This window comes from Notechis scutatus, chromosome 1 (assembly GCF_049901735.1).
Source record: "Notechis scutatus isolate UNSWTSFEM ecotype Mainland chromosome 1, rNotScu1.2, whole genome shotgun sequence".
NCBI lineage: Eukaryota > Metazoa > Chordata > Lepidosauria > Squamata > Elapidae > Notechis > Notechis scutatus.
The window spans coordinates 313,365,459-313,384,976 of record NC_142009.1 but is presented as its reverse complement, the minus strand read 5'-3'; the positions used below and the strand labels follow the sequence as shown (position 1 = coordinate 313,384,976).

General features: G+C 39.1%; 1 protein-coding gene across 2 annotated transcripts in view; it reads right to left on the bottom strand.

Annotated features, from left to right (window-relative positions):
* KCNH5 (potassium voltage-gated channel subfamily H member 5) overlaps positions 1-19,518 on the bottom strand; it is a 219,131-nt gene that overhangs the window by 160,478 nt on the left and 39,135 nt on the right. The gene's annotated exons all lie outside the window — the stretch shown is intronic.

Below are 19,518 nucleotides of genomic sequence, written 5' to 3'. Positions count from 1 at the left end.
ACCCTCAAAATTGCAGTGGACCTCCAGGCGTAAAATATAAACATATAACTGTATCAGTGGATCTAGTTAATTAAGCCCCATCTTGTTCAGTCTTGATTGAATACAAATGTTTATCACTTTCACATATCTCCAACAGTACCCATTCCAAGGACATTCCAGTAATTTTTTAATCTAATCCAGCCACCTTTTCCATTGGCTTCCAAAGCACCAGAAGACAAGACAAGAAACAATGGATGAAAACGAACCAAGGAGAGAAGCAAGCTAGAACTAAGCAGAAATTTCCTGACAATGAGAGCAATCAACCAATGGAATGGTTTGTTTACTATCTCTGCATCCATAATTCAGTAACATCTATCTTTTTTTTCATAATTTGTGTTAGTGTCCAGCTCCCACCGCTGTACGTTATTTCTGGAAACTTCACCACCTTTACTATTCTGATCTAATCCATCATTATCTTATCTAAATTTGTCATTGACTATTATGAAGAATTATCTCAGCTTTGCTTCTCCACTTTTATGTATTCTAGAGCTCAAGAATATAAAAGTCTCTGTCATCTGCACTTCTTCAGCTTTGACTGTAAGTGCAGGAACCATGCAAGTTGGTTGTCTTCTTAATAATTAACACACATCTTTCCATGTTTGCTTTCATAATGAACTCTTTCAAATCTTCTTTACTTTTGCTAACAAAAAGGTCTCCTTACATCTCAAATGTTCGTGTTTCATTTCCTGTTTTGATTTAAGCTGCTCTCTCTCCTTGTCCTGCCATTGTTATTCACTGTATATTATTATTGTTGAAATGAAATCAAATACTTCTAATCTTCTATTATTTGCACCAAAGTTCAGTAAAGGGGAAGCTCTAAAGAGGTTTCCTCAAAGGAAACCTGTTTCCCTAACATTAAATAGTGGTTCATCAATTCATTCAGACTTCTTTCTGTGGTTGAATTTTAGATTTCATAGAGTTTGGGGTATTATTTACAAGTGTTAAGTCCTTGGTACTACCAAGATCACTTTGTGTTGATTTTAAAAAGCCAAATAGGGTCATTGGGCAGTGTTTAGATGATAGATCATCAGGAAATATCCAGGCTATAGCATACACTGGGAGGTTTGGTGGAAAATACTCCCTGGAAGAAGACAATACAAATTATTTCTGTATTGTTGCAAGGTAAACATTATTAAAGGTGCCACGAAAACATCATGAGTCAAGAGTAATTCAAAGGTGACTTTATTTTTATAAGGCTTCAGAAAGTTGTCCCAGGTATTAGAGGAAGCAATAATATTTTGACACCAACATACAGAAGGCTGAGATGAACCTAGGCCTAAATACTTAAATATTTAAATAATAAAATAATAATAATCATCAAGTATTATCTGGACTTGGAAGGCAAAACAAAGGTTAAAACAATTGGGATTTTTTAGGATTTTAAATTGTATCATGTGTTGCTATTGGGAAAACATCAAAAAGTGTTAAGCAATAAGACAGAGGATCTTTTCAGATCTACTTTTCAGACAGAGGATCTTAAAGTTGGAAAAGTGTTCTAGCAAAGTAACAGCGCAAAATTAGGGGACAATACAAGCCATTCAGTGGATGGTCTATCTACCTATCTGTCTGTCTATCTGTCTCTCCATCCAATTTATACAACACCCATCTATCCAAGAAATTCTAGGTGGTGTACAAGATAAAAACAAAGAATTCCATTAAACTAAAATAAAAACAAATAAAACCATACTGTGACTCAGTAAAGCCAAAAAACTACCAATCACGTACACCTATACCAGAGCCCCATATTAACTTCCCATGCTCAACACTTGGGGGAAGAGCCAGGTCTTCACAGCTTTGCAAAAAGCCAATAAGGCCAGTAAAGTAAGTGTTGTCTATCATTCAGGAGGGAGGCTGTCCTATTAAGCAGTAAAAGAGAAGGCATGATTCCAAGGATCTGCAAAATGTCACTGTTTTATTGATGGTTCTTGGAATATGCACATTCTGCCAGATCTGGTGAGTAGACAGAAATCACTGGGGAGAGAGGTCCATGCCACATAGGGCTTTAAACACCTTGAATTGCATCCACAAGCCTAATGGAAGCCTGTGCAGTTCACACAACAGCAGTGTTCCACAGTGGTACACAGAGATGCATCCAGAACTCTGGATGAGCTAACACTTCTGAATGTTCTTCAAGGTCAGCCAAGTAGAACACATAACAGTAGATTTGATGTAAAATACAGTTATAAGATCTTTATGTAGAAATGCCTCAAAGCAGCCTTGTATTATAGGAACAAGAAGATAACCAGTAATTCCAGCACAATACTGTATGCCATCTATGATTCCTCCATTTGTCTGAATTATCTCGGCTTAGTCAGCTATTTTGAATTTTTGATGACAGATGGTCGGTCAATCAAGATTTATTCCCAGACGTTTAGATCATTAATCTGCAAAAGCTTTAATCTTTTAACATTTTATTCCATGCTGTTTGTATAAGAAATGACAGAATAGGCCTTCATATTGCCCCTTTTCTTTAATCTTTCAGTGCTTAGCCAATGATTCTGTTTAAGTTGACATATTGAAGAAAACAATTCCTATTATGTGTCTGCATGAAAAATGCAGCACTAAGTCTGCAGTCTACCAATGTAGCAATGCTACTACTAATAGATTCCAATATTCATTTTCAACATGAAAAAAAATCCAATGGGTACTGGAGATAAGTAAGAACAGCATTTGCAAGTATTACTGCCAGATTTTTATTAGACAAAGATGAAACCAGCAGATGAATTACATAACTGATGTGTAATCAAACCAAGTACAGATAATAATAGGCACATAAAGCCTAATAGATAATACTGCATTGCATTGAATATAGCTGTATATCCATCCGTCCGTCCATCCTGCATATCTTTTTTTCCCCATATCTGTGTTCATTGTATTTTGGTTGAGCTTATATTTGTTGTTGTTGTTAGTTGCAAAGTCATGTCCAACCCATCGTGGCCCCATGGACAACGTTCCTCCAGGCCTTCCTGTCCTCTACCATCTTCTGGAGTCCATTTAAGCTCATGCCTACTGCTTCAGTGACTCCATCCAGCCATCCTCTGTCGTCCCCTTCTTCTATTGCCCTCAATCTTCTGCAGTGAGTTTTTCCTTCTTATTAGGTGGCCAAAGTATTTGAGTTTCATGAGCTTGTATATTGAACCTATATGGCATGAACCTAATCATTGTAGTTTTAAACCTTTATTCATAGCTTAATGGAAAATGAAATTCTAACCAGTGTCAGCATGTTGACCGGTATTGATTTGTGGAATCAAAAGTAGAACTTTTGGACATGACCCACTATAATAATCATGATTATTAGTGAAAAATGGGATGTGGAGAAACAAGTAAGAGACATCCGCACACTCAGAGAAACCCTACAGTTTTCAGTAAAGGTGTATGTGTGAAAGTGAGTGAGTGAGTGAGCAAATGAGTGGGTGTGTGAATGAGTAAGTGAATCAGGGAATGTACTGTATCTCTGTATTTATCTCCAAACCTCAAAGAGAATATCTATGGAGATTCTCAGTCATCCAGGTCATGGTTGTCCCAAAGGTGCTTTTTTAAAAGGCAACTGGACTTTCTGGTTTTTCTTGGAAGAAGTTTCATTTCTCATCCAAGAAACTTCTTCAGCTCTAAGAGCTCTAAGAGAATGGAGCAAGTCTTCGTATACTGACACTGAGAAGTATGTTGAGGAAATGGCATGGCATGTTGGCAAAGAACATTTATGTTTAAGATTTTTTTTTATCCTGCCTCTATTATTTTTATAAATAACTCAAGGCAATGAAAATACTTAATACACCTTCCTTCTCCTATTTTCCCCACAACAACAACTCTGTGAGGTGTGTTGGGCTGAGAGAGAGTGACTGGCCCATGGTCCCCCAGCTGGCCTTCATGACTAAGACAGGACTATAATTCACAGTCTCCTGGTTTTTAACCTAGTGCTTAAACCACTAGACCAAACACAGCTGGCTGGACAGAACCTGCAGAATCATCTTATTGAGAGGTGAAAATACACTACAACATTTTGTTGCCCATCAAACTTGTTCCTGATGAAGATTAGATGGAAGATTGTTGTAGAAAGAAACAGGAATGGAAGATTGCAAAAAGAACTTGGAATAATTTTTGAGAATAATCTTAATACAGACACAAATATAAGAATGGTTTAGGATGCAAGTAAAGCTTTTATGAGAGGGTGTTTTATAAAGCAATAATAGTAAGCTCAAAAAAAGAGAAAGAAAACACAAGCGATGTTAGATGAAATAAAAATGAAAGAAGAAAAGTATTTAATAACAAAAAGTAGGTAATGGTTAACAATTTAAGTTGTTAGAACAAGAGCGTGGTGAGTATAAGATGAAATCATGAGAACAATTGGCTGCAAAGGATTTAATTTTCCATGGTTTTGTATAATGGATTAATAGAAAGATTCAAGGTAATTTGGAATTAAGCAACAAAAGACAGAATTTTGGAGATGAATTATGTGCAAACGATGAACATGTAATTGCCAAAACTTGACAATCCTTGCAGAAATTTGAAGTGAAGAATGAAGAAGTGAAAGAATGTATGATAAAATGGCTAAGAATTTTGACATAAATTCATAAATAACATAAAGTTGGAATAGTTGGAAAAGTGTTTGAAAGGACTGAAATTCATATTGTTATGACTTAAAAAAGAATTTCTACAATTCAATATAACATTGGTATATGACTCCAAAAAAATTATCCAGAATGTGAATGTGTACTTCAAATTTAAGTTGGAAATGTGGGCAACATGAGGGGTCATTTTATCATGCCTGGACTTCTTAAAAAAACCAGAAAAACTTGGGTTTGAATACTTACATTGATTCAAAGAATGTTAAAGACTAACATTCAACTGAAAACAGAACTGTTCTCTTGGGGCACTAATGACAGATAACTAGAAAAGTTGACTATGTTTAGAAGACTATGTTTATATATAATCACTACTATGAGACTACTATATGCACACAAAAATGAAAAGACTGATATACTCACAATGGGGGAATTGTTGATGAAAATGATTGAATTAGTAGAGATGACAAAATTAACTTCTTTGTTTAGAGAAAGATTCAACTATTACATTTATTAGTGATTGGAAACATGGACTTCTTGCTGGAGAAAAAGATTTTTTTTATTTCTGATTTATAAATGCATGTATAACTCCTGTCAAAAAAATTGGAAGCCACTTCTTTCTAGTCTTTTTTCTTTCCTTTTCGCCTTTCCTTTCTTTTTCTATTTTCTTTCTTACTTACTACATTTCAACTTTCTTTTCTTATATTTTTATTGTTTTTAATCTTGTTAAAATGTGTGTGTATATATATATATATTATACAATCTAATTGATAGTACACATCTTTGTTAGGGGATTCAAGCTAATTTAATTAAGAAAACCATCCATCCAATAAAAATTGGATATTGTTGAAGGATTTTCTGTTCTCCACACTCAAAACACTACACTAAGGGGTCTTCCTCTGTTCAACTGCTATTGAATAGTAGCAGCTGCTAGCCCCAAGGCTCTTCCATCTCAATGGTAGAGAGCTGTTGGCATGGTTAATATGTTCAAGCATAAAGAAACATTCCCTCATTTAACATTTTAGCTGCTCATATTCATTGTTCCAGACCTTTTGCAGTAAGATGCTCAGGAGGTGTCATTAACTTGACCTTATTTTGACAAGCAAATGCAGAAGCATGGACTCACCCTAGCCTTGAAGGGAAAAATCTCCCCTCCTTCTTCCAGTCAGAAGCCAATTGTGCTTACTCTTTCAAATCAATGAGCCATTCTGGAATCCATTTCTTGTGCAGTGGTTTTGCAGGACACAGAGGGAAAGGTTATATTTCCAGCCTTTCTTGTTCATTTAGGCTAATGAAAGTAAAATACTGTGCATGACAAAATTTGATAGAGCTATCTTGTCATTATGTCATCCTGACTCCCAGACTTTAACATAGAATCATAAGGTTGGAAGAGATCTGGGTGTTCTTATATTTCAACCCTATGTCCAGAACATAACAGGCAATCCAGCCTTTGCATTAAAACCTCCAGTGAAAGAGCAACCACCACTAAAGAAGTCAGGCTGTTCCATTATCCTCAGGAGCTATGGAGAAGAACATAAGACATGCCCTTCCCTTGGTTGCTCATCTGAATTTCCTGTTTATGAAGTACGAAAAAAAGTTTGAACAGCTTGAATCCAGCACAAAGAAAACCAACCTCATTTCCTTTTATTTCCTTTAGGGCTTCAGGAACCATCTACTATTCTCTGATGAATCAGACAGCCCTGAAATTATATTCTTTTTCTAGGCAATAAGTTCAGGCCTTCAGATCAGAAAAATTATCAGATGGCCTGATAACATCAAGGCAGTAGAGCTAATCAGTTAAAAGACAAAAAGCAACAACAACCCAAGAATGATTTCAGTATTTTGAATTTCCCTCATTCTCCTATTTATTGGATCACATACTATAACAGACAACAAATTCTGGGCTCAGTTTGTGGTGTTGCATTTTTTTCTCAACATTGATTTTTCACAAACATTAAGATTATATCCAAATATTCCAAAATGGAATGTCTTTTCAAGGACAGTACATGCAGAGTTCATGGATGCAAACAAGAATCAGGAAAATAAGAAATCTGTTGAAGAAAAAATAAAGTTGCTACATACCCAAGTTCAACTGAAACAAAATATTTTGAACTTTTATAAATTATTTTCTTTCTTCCAAAGTAATGTTAACCCTTTACATTGACAGCTATCCTAAGAAAATTAGGGTGGAAGGAAGCTTTGGGAAAGGAGTTTTCCAAGTTACAGCTGTATCCATGGAAAGATCCATTGGCATAGACCTACCACATACAGGGTCCCCAGTTATGGAATACCCCAATAGAGTTATTTAGAAATCTAGACAGGAAAGAATAATATATGGGGAAGAAATAATCCACTCCCTGGTCTGTCTGATATGAAATCTTCAAACTAGCAAGAACCCCAGTTAAGTTAAGCAAACTATACATTACTTGTATTTATCCAGGACTGGTAAGTGAGTTTAGACTATTTTGAGAATGTATATTCTGTGGGTTCCAGGAACTGAAATCACATTGAATTAAATTAAATTCCCTTTAAAATTAGTTTCAAAATAGTATATATAAACAAATATTACATTAAATCATGTATGGCAATATTTTTTCCCAAAAAATTCCAGATATTCTGATATTCTAAACAAAGGAAGACATACAAAGGAGAAAATAAATTTCAAGAGCTTTAGAAAAGTATGCACAGTGAGAATATTTGTTTCAAAAGTTCAGTCTGATGGCTAATTGAATTGTCACTTTTTCCAAATTAATCCAGTGATCTAAACTGAATCAGTTCAGTTTGGCTGTTGAGTGTGATGAACTGAAGCAATGTTGAATTGAACTGAATATTTCTGCTCACCGCTAGAAAAACTATTTGTTTTTTCTCAAAGATGTTCAGAAGCCCAGAACAGACTGTGGCATTTGCTTTTGGTAAGCTTCAGCACAAGCCTTTTGATTAAGTCTCAAAACAAGCTGATCATAAAAAGCCCTTGTAGCAGTCACGCATCCTGTCATTACACATACTGTCAGACTACCGTGTTTCTCACAAAATAAGGCCGGGCCTTATTATTTTTTTGACCCCCGAAAAAACGGCTAGGCCGTCTTTTCAGGGGTGACTTAAATCTCCCCCCTTGCATCCTCAGGTGGGCGGCGACAGCTTGGATGTTGACCTCAGCATTGGTGGGGCACTTTGTATCGGGAGACCTTCCGCCACCGTTGCTTTCCCTTCTCCCCGTGCTGCAGCAATGTTTAGAGCAATGCTGCGGTGTTTGGCGCAGCCACACGCAGCCAGCCAGGGCTTCTCCCTGCAACTGGAGCCCGGCGGAGACACTCGGCTTCAGGCGCTTCTGTCGCCGCCTTCCCTTCGCCTTCGAAGGCAAAGCCAATTCTTTTAAAAACAACGTCCTACTACCAGTATGACAAAGCCTCCTCTGCCCGAGAGGGCAGCCCAACCCCACAAAGGGAGGCGAATCTCCCAGGGCTGCAGCGCAGGATCAGCCCACCCCAGGAGAAGTGCCCAGCTGCCATCCCTGCCTGGCGCCAGGCAGAGTGCGAAGAGCTTCACCTGGGGTGCCCAGCGCAGCTGACAGGCGGGCCCTTCTGCCCGGTGGCGGAGCTCTCGCCAAGGCAGCGAGCGCCTCCCTGCCGGACCCTCTGTTCATCCCACCAGAGCCGGGCGGGCTGGGCAGAGCCGGGAAAGCGAGCTGTGGGTGTGCGCCCGCCTGCCAACCGAAAGAGCTGGGCTGACCTGAGCTTGGCTTCCTTCCCAAGTCCCTCAAAGCCTGAACCCGAAGGGGCCACTGGGAGAGGCTGCCCAAGGCAGTGATAGCGCCCACCCATCCACGGATAGGGAGGCGAGGTGACGGCAGCGCTGCTTCCCTGGCCAGCGGGTCCAGTGGAGAGACCCCGAAGCCGCCCGTCCTTTCCACCGCTCGCCCAACCTGTCCCCGTCCCCATGCATCTCCAAAGGCGCTGGCAGGTCCAAACACTGCAGCAGCCCGAGCATCAGGCAGAAGCGCTCACTCAACGGGGCTCAGCTCGGAGGAGGATGCGGCGCAGGCCGTCGCCTTGTCTCCCTGTCCACGGATGGGTGGGCACTATCACTGCCACGGGTGGCCTCTCCTGGTGGCCCCTTTGGGTTCGGGCTGGGGAGAAGGGAAAGCAACGGTGGTGGAAGGTCTCCTGATACGAAGTGCCCCACCAACACCGAGGTCAATGCAGGCAGCACCATATCTGAGTGTGCAACAAAAGTACTTCCTAACGGCAAGCCCCCGCCATTCCCCCCCATTTCACATGTTTAATATAGGCCTTAATTTGGGGAGAGGGGTTTAATTTGATTTTATGCCTATAAAGCATGCTGGGACTTCCTATTGGGGGAGGCTGTATTGTTGAAGAAACACGGTATTCTTGAGTGTATACTATATGTCTCATTCTGACTACAATCTATCCTTTTGGCCTTCCTATCTTCCTCTACCTAATCTGGAGCCTTTACAACAAGACCAATGCCTGACATTGGATCTCCCATGTTTATATAGAAATAGTAGTATGGGTAGGAAGAGAAGCTCTCTAAATTGAACCAGACTTGTAGTCTGAGAAATTAAATGTTTAATTTTCTCAGTCTATATTTTCCCATTCCAGAGCTCCTAGAGTATACTATGTCCCATCTCCTTGTATTTATTCCCATTGTGTTCCTTTGTCATTGTTTATTTTATTGTTCTATTATTTTACTTCTCTTCTGTTTACACGCCTTTGGTTTTTCTTCCTTTTTGTTATTGTAAGGCACCTAGAGCAGCCCTATGACAAGATAGGTGGCAAATAAATTTAACAAAATAAATGAAATAAATATTTTCTTCCTCTTTTGGCTAACGAAAGTGGGAAGAGATTAGATAGATCAAAAATCTGAGAAGCAGGTGTACTCTGAATTCAAATTCAGAAACTCTTCTTTTGCAACTGCATGCACCTCCCCTCTCTCCCTATCACACACACACACACACACACACACACACACACAGAGAGAGAGAGAGAGAGAGAGAGAGAGAGAGAACATCAGGGTAAACAAATATCACTCTGAGCTATAAACCAGTTCTGTGTTTGCTTTGGACATCAAACTCTCTCCTTCAGATTGATTAATCAAACAACCAGCTTTCTAATAATGGTCAACATTAAGTGAGGTCAGAGGCTGGGAATTCTGTTTTGAGCAAAAGACAGTGCGGCATTTTTGTACAGCAGAGAAGCAAACTTTGTGGTGTTCATTCTAAGACACTCTAAAACAGAGATAAAAGGCAACAGAAGTGGCTGAAAAACTTTGGCAGCCTGACTAGTAGTGATGAATGAGTTCAAAAGTGTCTCATTTCTCTCTCTAATAAACTAAGGCAGCAAGCTCCCTATCACAAATAGAAGACTGAAGCTGGAACATTTTGCGTCAGCTACTATTTTGTAATGCAGGAAATAAGACTAGGCCTTCCTTGGCCCAATGAAACAGATTGAGATAAGTGGGGAATTGAGCCAATGCTTCCAACCACCTTATATGTTTCAACGTCTCCTCATTGGGAAGCGTGGACTTCAGTTTCTCTCTGTTCTAAGGCAGTGCCTTAAATATTGCTTTGTTATTTTCAAGGCTGATACAGGAACCAAGTTTTGTCTTATTACCTTACTTTTAGCAGGTTTGCTTTGCTGAAAAGGCAGTCGTGACTTACTCTTTTCTTAATAAAACATTAGCATAGGTCTATTGAGTTGCAATTAACCTCTTTGTCATGGCTTGTCTCATTTTAGAGTGAGGAAAATAATGAAAGCATTTAAACCAATGTGTCAAAGTTGCATTTGCAATCATAATTGGTAGGAAAAATGCTTAACTTAAAAATGGAATACAGGATCTAAAGATTCTGGGAGGGTAATTACAAAATTTGCCCATTGATCTCTGTCCATGCGAGTGCAAGTGTAAGTGACACCACAGACACGAAATAAGTCCCTCTGCTGATCTTCCAATCCATCATACAACAGTTAACAGAAATGTAAACACACCAGCAGGTGCACTGATGGAAGTAAAGCATATTTAGATCATGAAAGGTTAGAGAGGAACAGCTAGAAAGCAGCAATAGGAATGGGAAGAAAACAAGAACAATGAGGAAAATAATCCAAACTTTTATAGATCTTACAAGAATTATAAATACATAATATCTGTTCTGTTTAAATGAAGCAAGGATCCAGCTCACTTAATTTCCAAGTGTGATTTTGTGTTTGTGTGAATTCAAGTCAGCTTTTGACTCTTTTTTTTTTTGGTTCAAGTGTTTATTTTTGGTTTCAATTTGTAGGTCAATTTTTTTTTTTAGATAAAGTTTTTTGTTTTTTTTACCTACCTTAATACCTGCCAGACAAGTCCCTACAGTTTTCATGGCAAGGTTTTTCATTATTGGTTTGCCATTTCCTCCTTGTTCTTAAGGCTGAGAGAGAATGACTGGGCCAAGGTCACCCAACTAGCCTTGTAGGTAAAGAGCAGGACAGAGGTGGTATTCAGCAGGTTCTGACCAGTTCTAGAGAATCGGTAGCAGAAATTTTGAGTAGTTCGGAAAACCAGTAGCGGAAATTTTGAGTCGTTTGGAAAACTGGCAAATACCACCTCTGACTGGCCCACCCCCATCTATTCTCTGCCTCTCCAGTCCCAGATGATTGGCTGCATTTTCTTTTGTTGCCCTGCACAGGAGAACGGAGCTGGAGAGCAGGTTAGTGGGGTGGGGAGGGAATGGGATTTTGCAGTATCCTTTCCCTGTTTATAGTAATTTTCCCCTGCCAAGCTCACCAAGCCACACCCACCAAGCCACACCATGCCCACCAAGCCATGCCCACAGAACTGGTAGTAAAAAAGTTTTGAATCCCACCACTGCACCAGGCCCAAAGGGGGCACCACAAAGTTGAGAATATGGCTTCGTTTGTACAGTATGTACAAAGGAGGGGAGCACCAAGATTTGTCAGTGCTTAGGGCACCAGTGAACCTTAATCCACCACTGGTAAAGACGACTAGAATTCATAGTCTCCCAGGTTCTAGCCTTCACTATTATACCAATCTGGTTCTTTCTATCACCTATAGCAGGGGTCTCCAACCTTGGGAACTTTAAGCCTGGCGGACTTCAACTCCCAGAATTCCCCAGCCAGCAAGCTGGCTGGGGAATTCTGGGAGTTGAAGTCCGCCAGGCTTAAAGTTCCCATGGTTGGAGACCCCTGACCTATAGGACTTCAGGAAAACTATATGCATCACTCCTCTTTTATTGTTCATTCACAATTGCACTGTGAATCTCCTCGGACCAGCAAGCCTACCAACAAATCCCTTGATTGCTACCAGACTCTCTTCCATTTGATTTTTTTAAATAGTTTTATTTTTAATTAGCAAAATAACCATCAAATGGAAAGCAGGCCCTACATGATCATAAATGTGTTCAATTGTCCAGGAAAAAAAGAAAAAATAAAGGTCAAAATGTGTAGGAAGCTGGAGAGGTTAACAGGAAGCCATCTGCCTTTTGATAAGTGGATGTCTTGTGTCTGACTACACTCATCAAGGGAGAAATTTTGAAAGAGCTATATATCATTGCAATCATGCTCACAAGTTTGAAACAAGAAAGAAGGGTCAGTATGAGTAGTGTATATGGAAACCACAGTTGACACTAGACAATTTCTTCTTCTGAAACCATGGCAACATGAGCACTAGATACAATATGTTTAAATGAAAGTTTGGATTCTTGAGATTCTAACAGGACTCAATGGAACACCAAGAAGAAAAGGCTGGGGGTTGTGTAGTTTTAAGACAGGCTCAATGCACCTATGTCTCCTTTGCTTCTGATAATAACAAGAATACAGTACATACAAATTCAACAGGTGAAGATTTTCTCTAGTGTGGAGAGAATGGAAAACACAACCTAAAGTTTGTTATTGAGATGACCTGAAGCAAAGGAGGAGGTTGAATGAGGCCAGCCCTTTGTAGAAGAGTGAATCCACACTGCTTTGAAAGAAGAATCATCACACATAGTTCATTTGGTAGCTTAAATGGGACCAAGTCTTACTACTGGAACCATATTAAACTTTTTAAATGATGGAGCACCTGTCAGCAGGCCAAAGGCAAAGTTATTTAGTTTCTCTGACGGTAGCTAGTTATCGGCATTTGAAGAACAGCAGGAAATACTTCAAACCATCCCTGACATTCTACCTGATGGCAGCTCATTAAAATCACAAATTACACATTTTCAAATTATCATCCCATTCCATTATTTAAACAATGCACCATTTCTGCTAAATGTTTTCAGGATTGACTAATATCCATCAGTTGGGTCTGCATATTTTACTTTACCCTTAGAAGCTAAGAGGCAGCTCTTTCTCTTAGTTAGAAACCTTAAAGAAGCATCATCTAGAGAGAAGTGGTGTGTTGCAAAAGGCTCAGAGAAATTCCAATCTGGGAATGCAAAACTTGCCCAGTGCCGACTGAGCTTACTTAATGGTTAATATGGTTGACAGGATTTGCAAGAAGCCTTCCTACTCATCTCCTCTTTTTAATTTTGACCCCTATGAAGATAAATTGCTGGATTTAAGGGATCCTTAATATGATTGGAAGGAAACCTCTTATTTTGTACTGTACTTGGATTTTCCTCGAAAGAGCAGGTGAAGAGTGTGGAATAATAGCACCACACTATAAAAATGAGGTTGAGACTCTAGAACCCTGATGGCAAACCTATGGCACGTGTGCCACAGGTGGCACGCAGAGCCATTTGTGTGGGCACATGAGCCCCAGTCAAACTTACCTATACTGTGCGTGCACATGCCTCCCAGCTGATTTTCAGCCTGTTTGAGGCCATTTTCACCCTCACGGAGGCTCGAGGGAAGCCTCTGCAGCCTCGGGAGGCCGAAAAACGGGCCTTCTGGAAATACCAGAAGTGCTGAAACATGCCTGTTTTCAGTCCCCCAAGGCTGCAGAGGCTTCGCTTGAGTCTCCGGGAGGGCGAAAACAGCCTCCCCCTGGGCTCCAGAGGCCCTCCGGAGGTTGAAAACGGGCACTTCCGATATTTCCGGAAGGCCCATTTTTCGGCCTCCTGAGGCTGCAGAGGCTTCCCTTGACACAGAGAGGAAGGGGTCAACAATTTTACAAGCATCTGAAGGCCAGACAAGGAATAATGAATGGAAATTGAACAAGGAGAGATTCAACCTGGGAATAAGGAGAAATTTTCGGACAGTGAGAGCAATCAACCAATGGAACAGCTTGCCTTCAAAAGTTGGGGCAGCTTCATCACTGGAAGCTTTCAAGAAGAGATTGGACTCCCATCTGTCAAATGTGGTGTAGGATCTGCTTGGGGGGTGGGGGGGTTGGACTAGATAACCTACAAGGTCCCTTACAACTCTGTTAATCTGTATGTGTAAGATATAACCTCATCCTGATTCCCCCTTTTCATTTCAACATCATCAAGGGATAACTTGTATAGGTAAGGGATCTTATCCAAACGGAAGATTGAAATTTAAACTACAGTATTCCACTGACACAACTTTCAGCACAAGGGAAGTGCCTTTGCGGCTTTCAATTGTGTTAATGAATGCACACTTTTGGTTGCAGAAGCACACATTATGAGCAATTAGGGAATTACGAGCAATTAGGGATTAGGGAATCCAGTGACGCACAGGTATGTGTGAATTCGTTTCAGTTCACCATTAGCGCATCTGGCATTGTTTGCTTCATCACAGATTGATTCTATTGTAGAGATGTTTCAATATTTTCCTAGCATTATCCTCTTATTTTTAGACAGAAAAAATGAGAAAACATTTCTCCAGGGTAAAATATGCAGCACTCATCCTCTGGAGAATATAGTCTGAGAAAATATATATCTATATTACTGTGAAAAGCTGAGCAGTAATTCTGTAATGCTCTTTTTTTCATTTTATTGGAATTTACAAGAGGAACAATTCAGGGTAAGCTCTAACAGAAAGAAATAATATTTTGTAATTTAAGTCCTATTGTTTCATAAACTATTTAAAAAGTAATTGCTTCTTTCATACTGAAAAAACACTTTGTACGTATATCAGTGGTGGTATTCAGCCGGCTCGCACCGCATTGGGCGAACTGGTAGCAAGGATTTGGCATGGGTCGCCGAACCAGTAGTAAGTTCTGGCTGGCCACGCCCCCGACCTGGTCTCCTGGTTGCCGCTAGCTCGCTTGCCCGGCCCACCCAATACTTGCTCACCCTGCCTGTCTGAAGCTCGCCCCTTAAGGTATTTCTTTTTTTTCCCCTCCCGACAATCAGCTGTTCATACCATCAGCTGTGCTGGGATTCCCCTTGCTGAAGCCCAGGGAGGCAAAAATGGAGGGAGAGGCTCAGACCCCCAGAGGCTCTTCTGAGGCCAGGAAGGTCCCACAATGGAGCGTGGAAGGTTGCTGCGAGCCCCTTCCATGCTGGTTTTTTTTTCTTCCTGAGTCCCAGAGGAGCCTTCTGGGAGCAAAAATGCCCCGCTAGAGGCTCCTCTGAGGCCCAGAAGGCCCCAAAAATGGGTGGGGGTGGCTGCAAAAAAGCAAAAAATGTCACCCGCACCCAATCACATGGCCACACCCACAAAGCCATGCCCACCAAGCCACACCCACAGAACCGGTAGTAAACTTTTTGAATCCCACCACTGACGTATATGTTTATTGTTATTGCAAATTTTCTTTCCACTGACCATACTTTTAAATCTCATTCTACTTTAAAGGTTATATTTAAATTAATTTAGAGAATGTAAGGTAAGAATGCTAATTATTTTTGCTATAACAAAAAATGTCTAAAGAAGCATATTGTAGACCTTTTGTATTGTATATGTGGTATACAACTCTGTCAATAATTGCCAGGGTAGGCAAATTATATAGTAATAAATGCTGAAAGTTCTATTCATTAGAAGAAATATTTTGCCATATTTGGTGGACAAGTTTTAAAAAAAAACCTCAAAAATACTGGAAATGAAACTCCAATTCTTCTTCTTAGACATAATTTCAAAACATGATAACATAAAATAATCACATCTTACTAAGATATATGTTCACAGCCAAGGATAAATTTAGCACAACACTGTAAAAAAAAGAGATGCATTACTAATGATTAAATTTGCAGGTTTAAGATTAGGAGATTGCGGGTCCTACCTTAGCCATAAAAGACAGCTGCAGGACCTTGGGCCAGTCACTCTCTCTCACCCCAACCCACTTCATACTGTTATTGTTGTGAGAACAATAGGGGGAGTAAAGTATATGAAGCCTTCTTATTTATAAAAATAATAAGACAGGATTTTAAAAAATCAGGCTGGGACATTAAACTTGGAGTATGCAGTAATTGTAAAATTAATAATATATATTCACAACTAAATTTAATCCAGTTTAAGCAAAAATGACTTCCATAGCAGCAATAGCACTTAGACTTATATACTGCTTCACAGTGTTTTATAGCCCTCTCTAAGCAGTTTACAGAGTCAGCATATTGCTCCCAACAATCTGGGTCCTCCTTTTACCCATCTCAGAAGGATGGAAGAACCTTGAGCCTGGTGAGATTTGAACTGCCAAATTGCAGGCATCCAGCAGTCAGCAGAAATAGCCTGCAGTACTGTACTTACTGCGCCACCATGGCTCTTGCCTACTACATGCTTTGTAAAAATAGTTGGAATACATGCCTTGGTCAAGGTAAAGCCGTAGATTTAATTTTCATAGATTTCTGAAAATCTTTTAATTTAGTAGTACATGATAAACTGTTCTTGAAACTAAATTCTTATTATTTCTGGTATTTCTGAATTTTTACATAAGTGAATCACTGCTTTTTTGTCTAGGGAAGCAGTAATTGTGTAAAAATCCAGAAATATCATAAGAATTTAGTTTCAAGAACAGTTTATTGTGTACTACTGAATTAAAAAAGCTTTTAATTAAAGCTTTGAATTAAAAGCTTTTCAGAAATCTATGTAAATTACATCTACAGCTTTACCTTGGTGAAGGCATGTATTCCAACTACATTTACAAAGCATATAGTAGGTATGGAAGACTGCAGAAAGTTAAAATAGGCAACGTAATGTCTGATCTGGCATCAGTTAACAGTGCTGTTCCTTAGAGCAGTGTCCAAGGATCAACCCTTTTCCTGATTTACATTAGTGACTTATATAATTAGCCTAAAAGTACCTGCATTTCTTTGCTGTGATGTAAAATTCTTTAAAACTACTGAAAATTCACTTGCTTTGCAAAATGACATTGACCATGTTTTTGAGTGGTCATCCATTTGGCAACTTTACATTTCAGTTAAGAAATGTTCAGTTTTACATATTGGAAAACAAAACCAGAATGTAAACTATAAGTGAGGCGGTATTGATCTGGTAGATGACCCTTATTTTGTTAAGGACCTGGGTGTACTCATCTCTAACGATTTATGTTCTAAAGTTCATTGTAACAGCATTGCTAAGAAAAAGCACTAAAAGTTGTGAATTTAATTCTATGAAGTTTTATTTCTGGAAATACTGTATTGCTCACTAAAGTTTACAAAACATACATTAGGCCAATCTTAGAATACTGTTCAACTGTTTTGAATCCTTACCATATATCAGACATTAATACGATCAAAAGAGTTCAGAAGTGCTTTGCAAGAAGTCTTGCACTCTTCTGAGATTTTGGCACAATTCTGAGATTCAAGTCTTTTCTCTAATTGTGAAAGAGAATCATAAACATTCACACACAAATGAAATAATTCTACAATCTTTCTGCAAAGATGGTCAAAATGTTATGCTATTTATAATATATCTGACAAAGAATATTGGAGTATAATGACAAGAAAGCCTGTGATTATTCCCTGGTTTTTTAATCTGGACAAAAATATAACAGAGAAAATTCCCAAAAATGAATATTAGGAATTTGGAAACAATTGTTTCCACTTGTTGCTTTCATAAAATCCATTAAAAATAGTTGGAAAAAGAACAGTGGTTCTCTTTCAAAATTTTTTACCACCGGTTCTGTGGGCATGGCTTGATGGGCGTGGCAGGGAAGTCAGAGGTGGCATTTGCTGGTTCTCTGAACTACTCAAAATTTCTACTCCGGTTCGCCAGAACTGGTCAGAACCTGCTGAATATCACATCTGATTCCTTCTCACTTACAGGAAAGGCTTCCTCCTCTGAGATGGCATCTTTTGAAATTTACCTAGATTAAAACAATATATTTTTAACCAGGTTGCAGTACAGTTGTAGCTGGAATTTCATTCTTTTTGAAAGTCTCATCTTTTTAGACAGTTTTGTATATATAAGTTCCAAAAAAAAAAAAGTTATATTGAGTTCCCTGAATAAGTAGATGCAGCTTTTAGATTGTCTTACCCAAAGATATATTACTGTCAGGCTGTAAAAAATATGCTTGACATTTGCAGAAGCTGTATGGATTTTTGCCAGGTCTACTGCATAAGAATGTCAAGTTTAAGGGACTGAAGTTTAGATTTATTTATTTTTTACATAGATAAATCATTCAGCCAATTACTGAACTATGAACCTTGCTAAGTTTTAATGAATGGAACATGTTAGATAATTAATTCATCTAATCTAGTACAGGTATTGCCATCCTTCAGTCTCAAAAGACTATGGTATCGTGCTCTGAAAAGAGGTCTTAAAACAGCATCTAGTGTGGCTAAAAAGGCCAATTTGAGAGTGGCAATTCCTTCCACACTGAGGGCAGATACAGTCTGTCTCCTGTCCAGCCCTCAGATTTTGCTGGTTCCGGGGCTGCCTCTTTGCCTCAGCCTGCCGAATGAGTGTCTCTTCGAATTGGAGAAGGCCATGCTGTGTCTTTAGCCTCTAAGCTGAACGATCAGAGGTCAAGGTTTCCCAGCTGTTAATGTCCATTCCCAAGGCCTTTAGATCCCTCTTGCAGATATCCTTATATCGCAGCTGTGGTCTCCTTCTAGGGCACTTTCCCTGCACTAATTCTCCATACAGGAGGTCTTTCGGAATCTGCCCATCAACCATCCTCACGACATGCCCAAGCCAGTGTAGACGTCACTGTTTCAATAGTATATACATGCTAGAAATTATATGTGCTGTCTCCAACATATTCTTGGCATTACCAGGCATGACAAAGTTCCAAATAGCACAGTCTTGGAACATGCTAGAATTTCTAGTACAGGTAGCCTTCAACTTAAAACAATTCAACAATTGGTGACCATTCAAGTTACAATGGCATTGAAAAAAGTAACTTATAACCATTTTGTGCACTTATATCTGTTGCAGTATTCCCATGGTCACATGATCAAAATTCAGATAGTTGACAACTGGCTCATATTTATGACAGTTGCAGTGTCCTGGGGTCATGTGACCACCTTTTGCAACCTTCTGAGAAACTAATTTAATGGGGAAGACAGATTCCCTTAACAATCATGTTACTCATTTAACAACTACAGTGATTCACTTAACAACTGGTAAGGAAGGTCATAAAATAGAGTGAAATTCTCTTAAACAATTGTTTCACTTTGCAACAAGAATTTTGGGTTCGATTGTGGTCACAAGTCGAGGACTACCTGTACTGTTTGTTGCATATGACAACAGCTTTTCAAGAAGTGGCTAAAGGATACTTGAAATTTGAATGTATCAGAAATGCCAAAAATTATTCAGCTTAATATAATCAGCATGTCTTCCTTGGAGCCCTCCTTTATTTGTACTGAAATAGTTAGTGGATGCCAAGTCTTGATAGAAAATATTTCCATGAACAAAATGTATCTCATCAAAACATTCAATCTTGGTTTGTAAAGTTATTATTTCAGGTTTGAAATTTATATAATAATATAATTCAAAAGATTGGGTAGGAAGCTTGCTGTATATTAGCATCAATATTTTAGTTACACTGAATTTTTCATTGGAACTTATTTTTTCCATGAATAATGAATGTAGCCTCATATTTATACACTGTTTATCGACCATGAGATTGTGGTATTAAG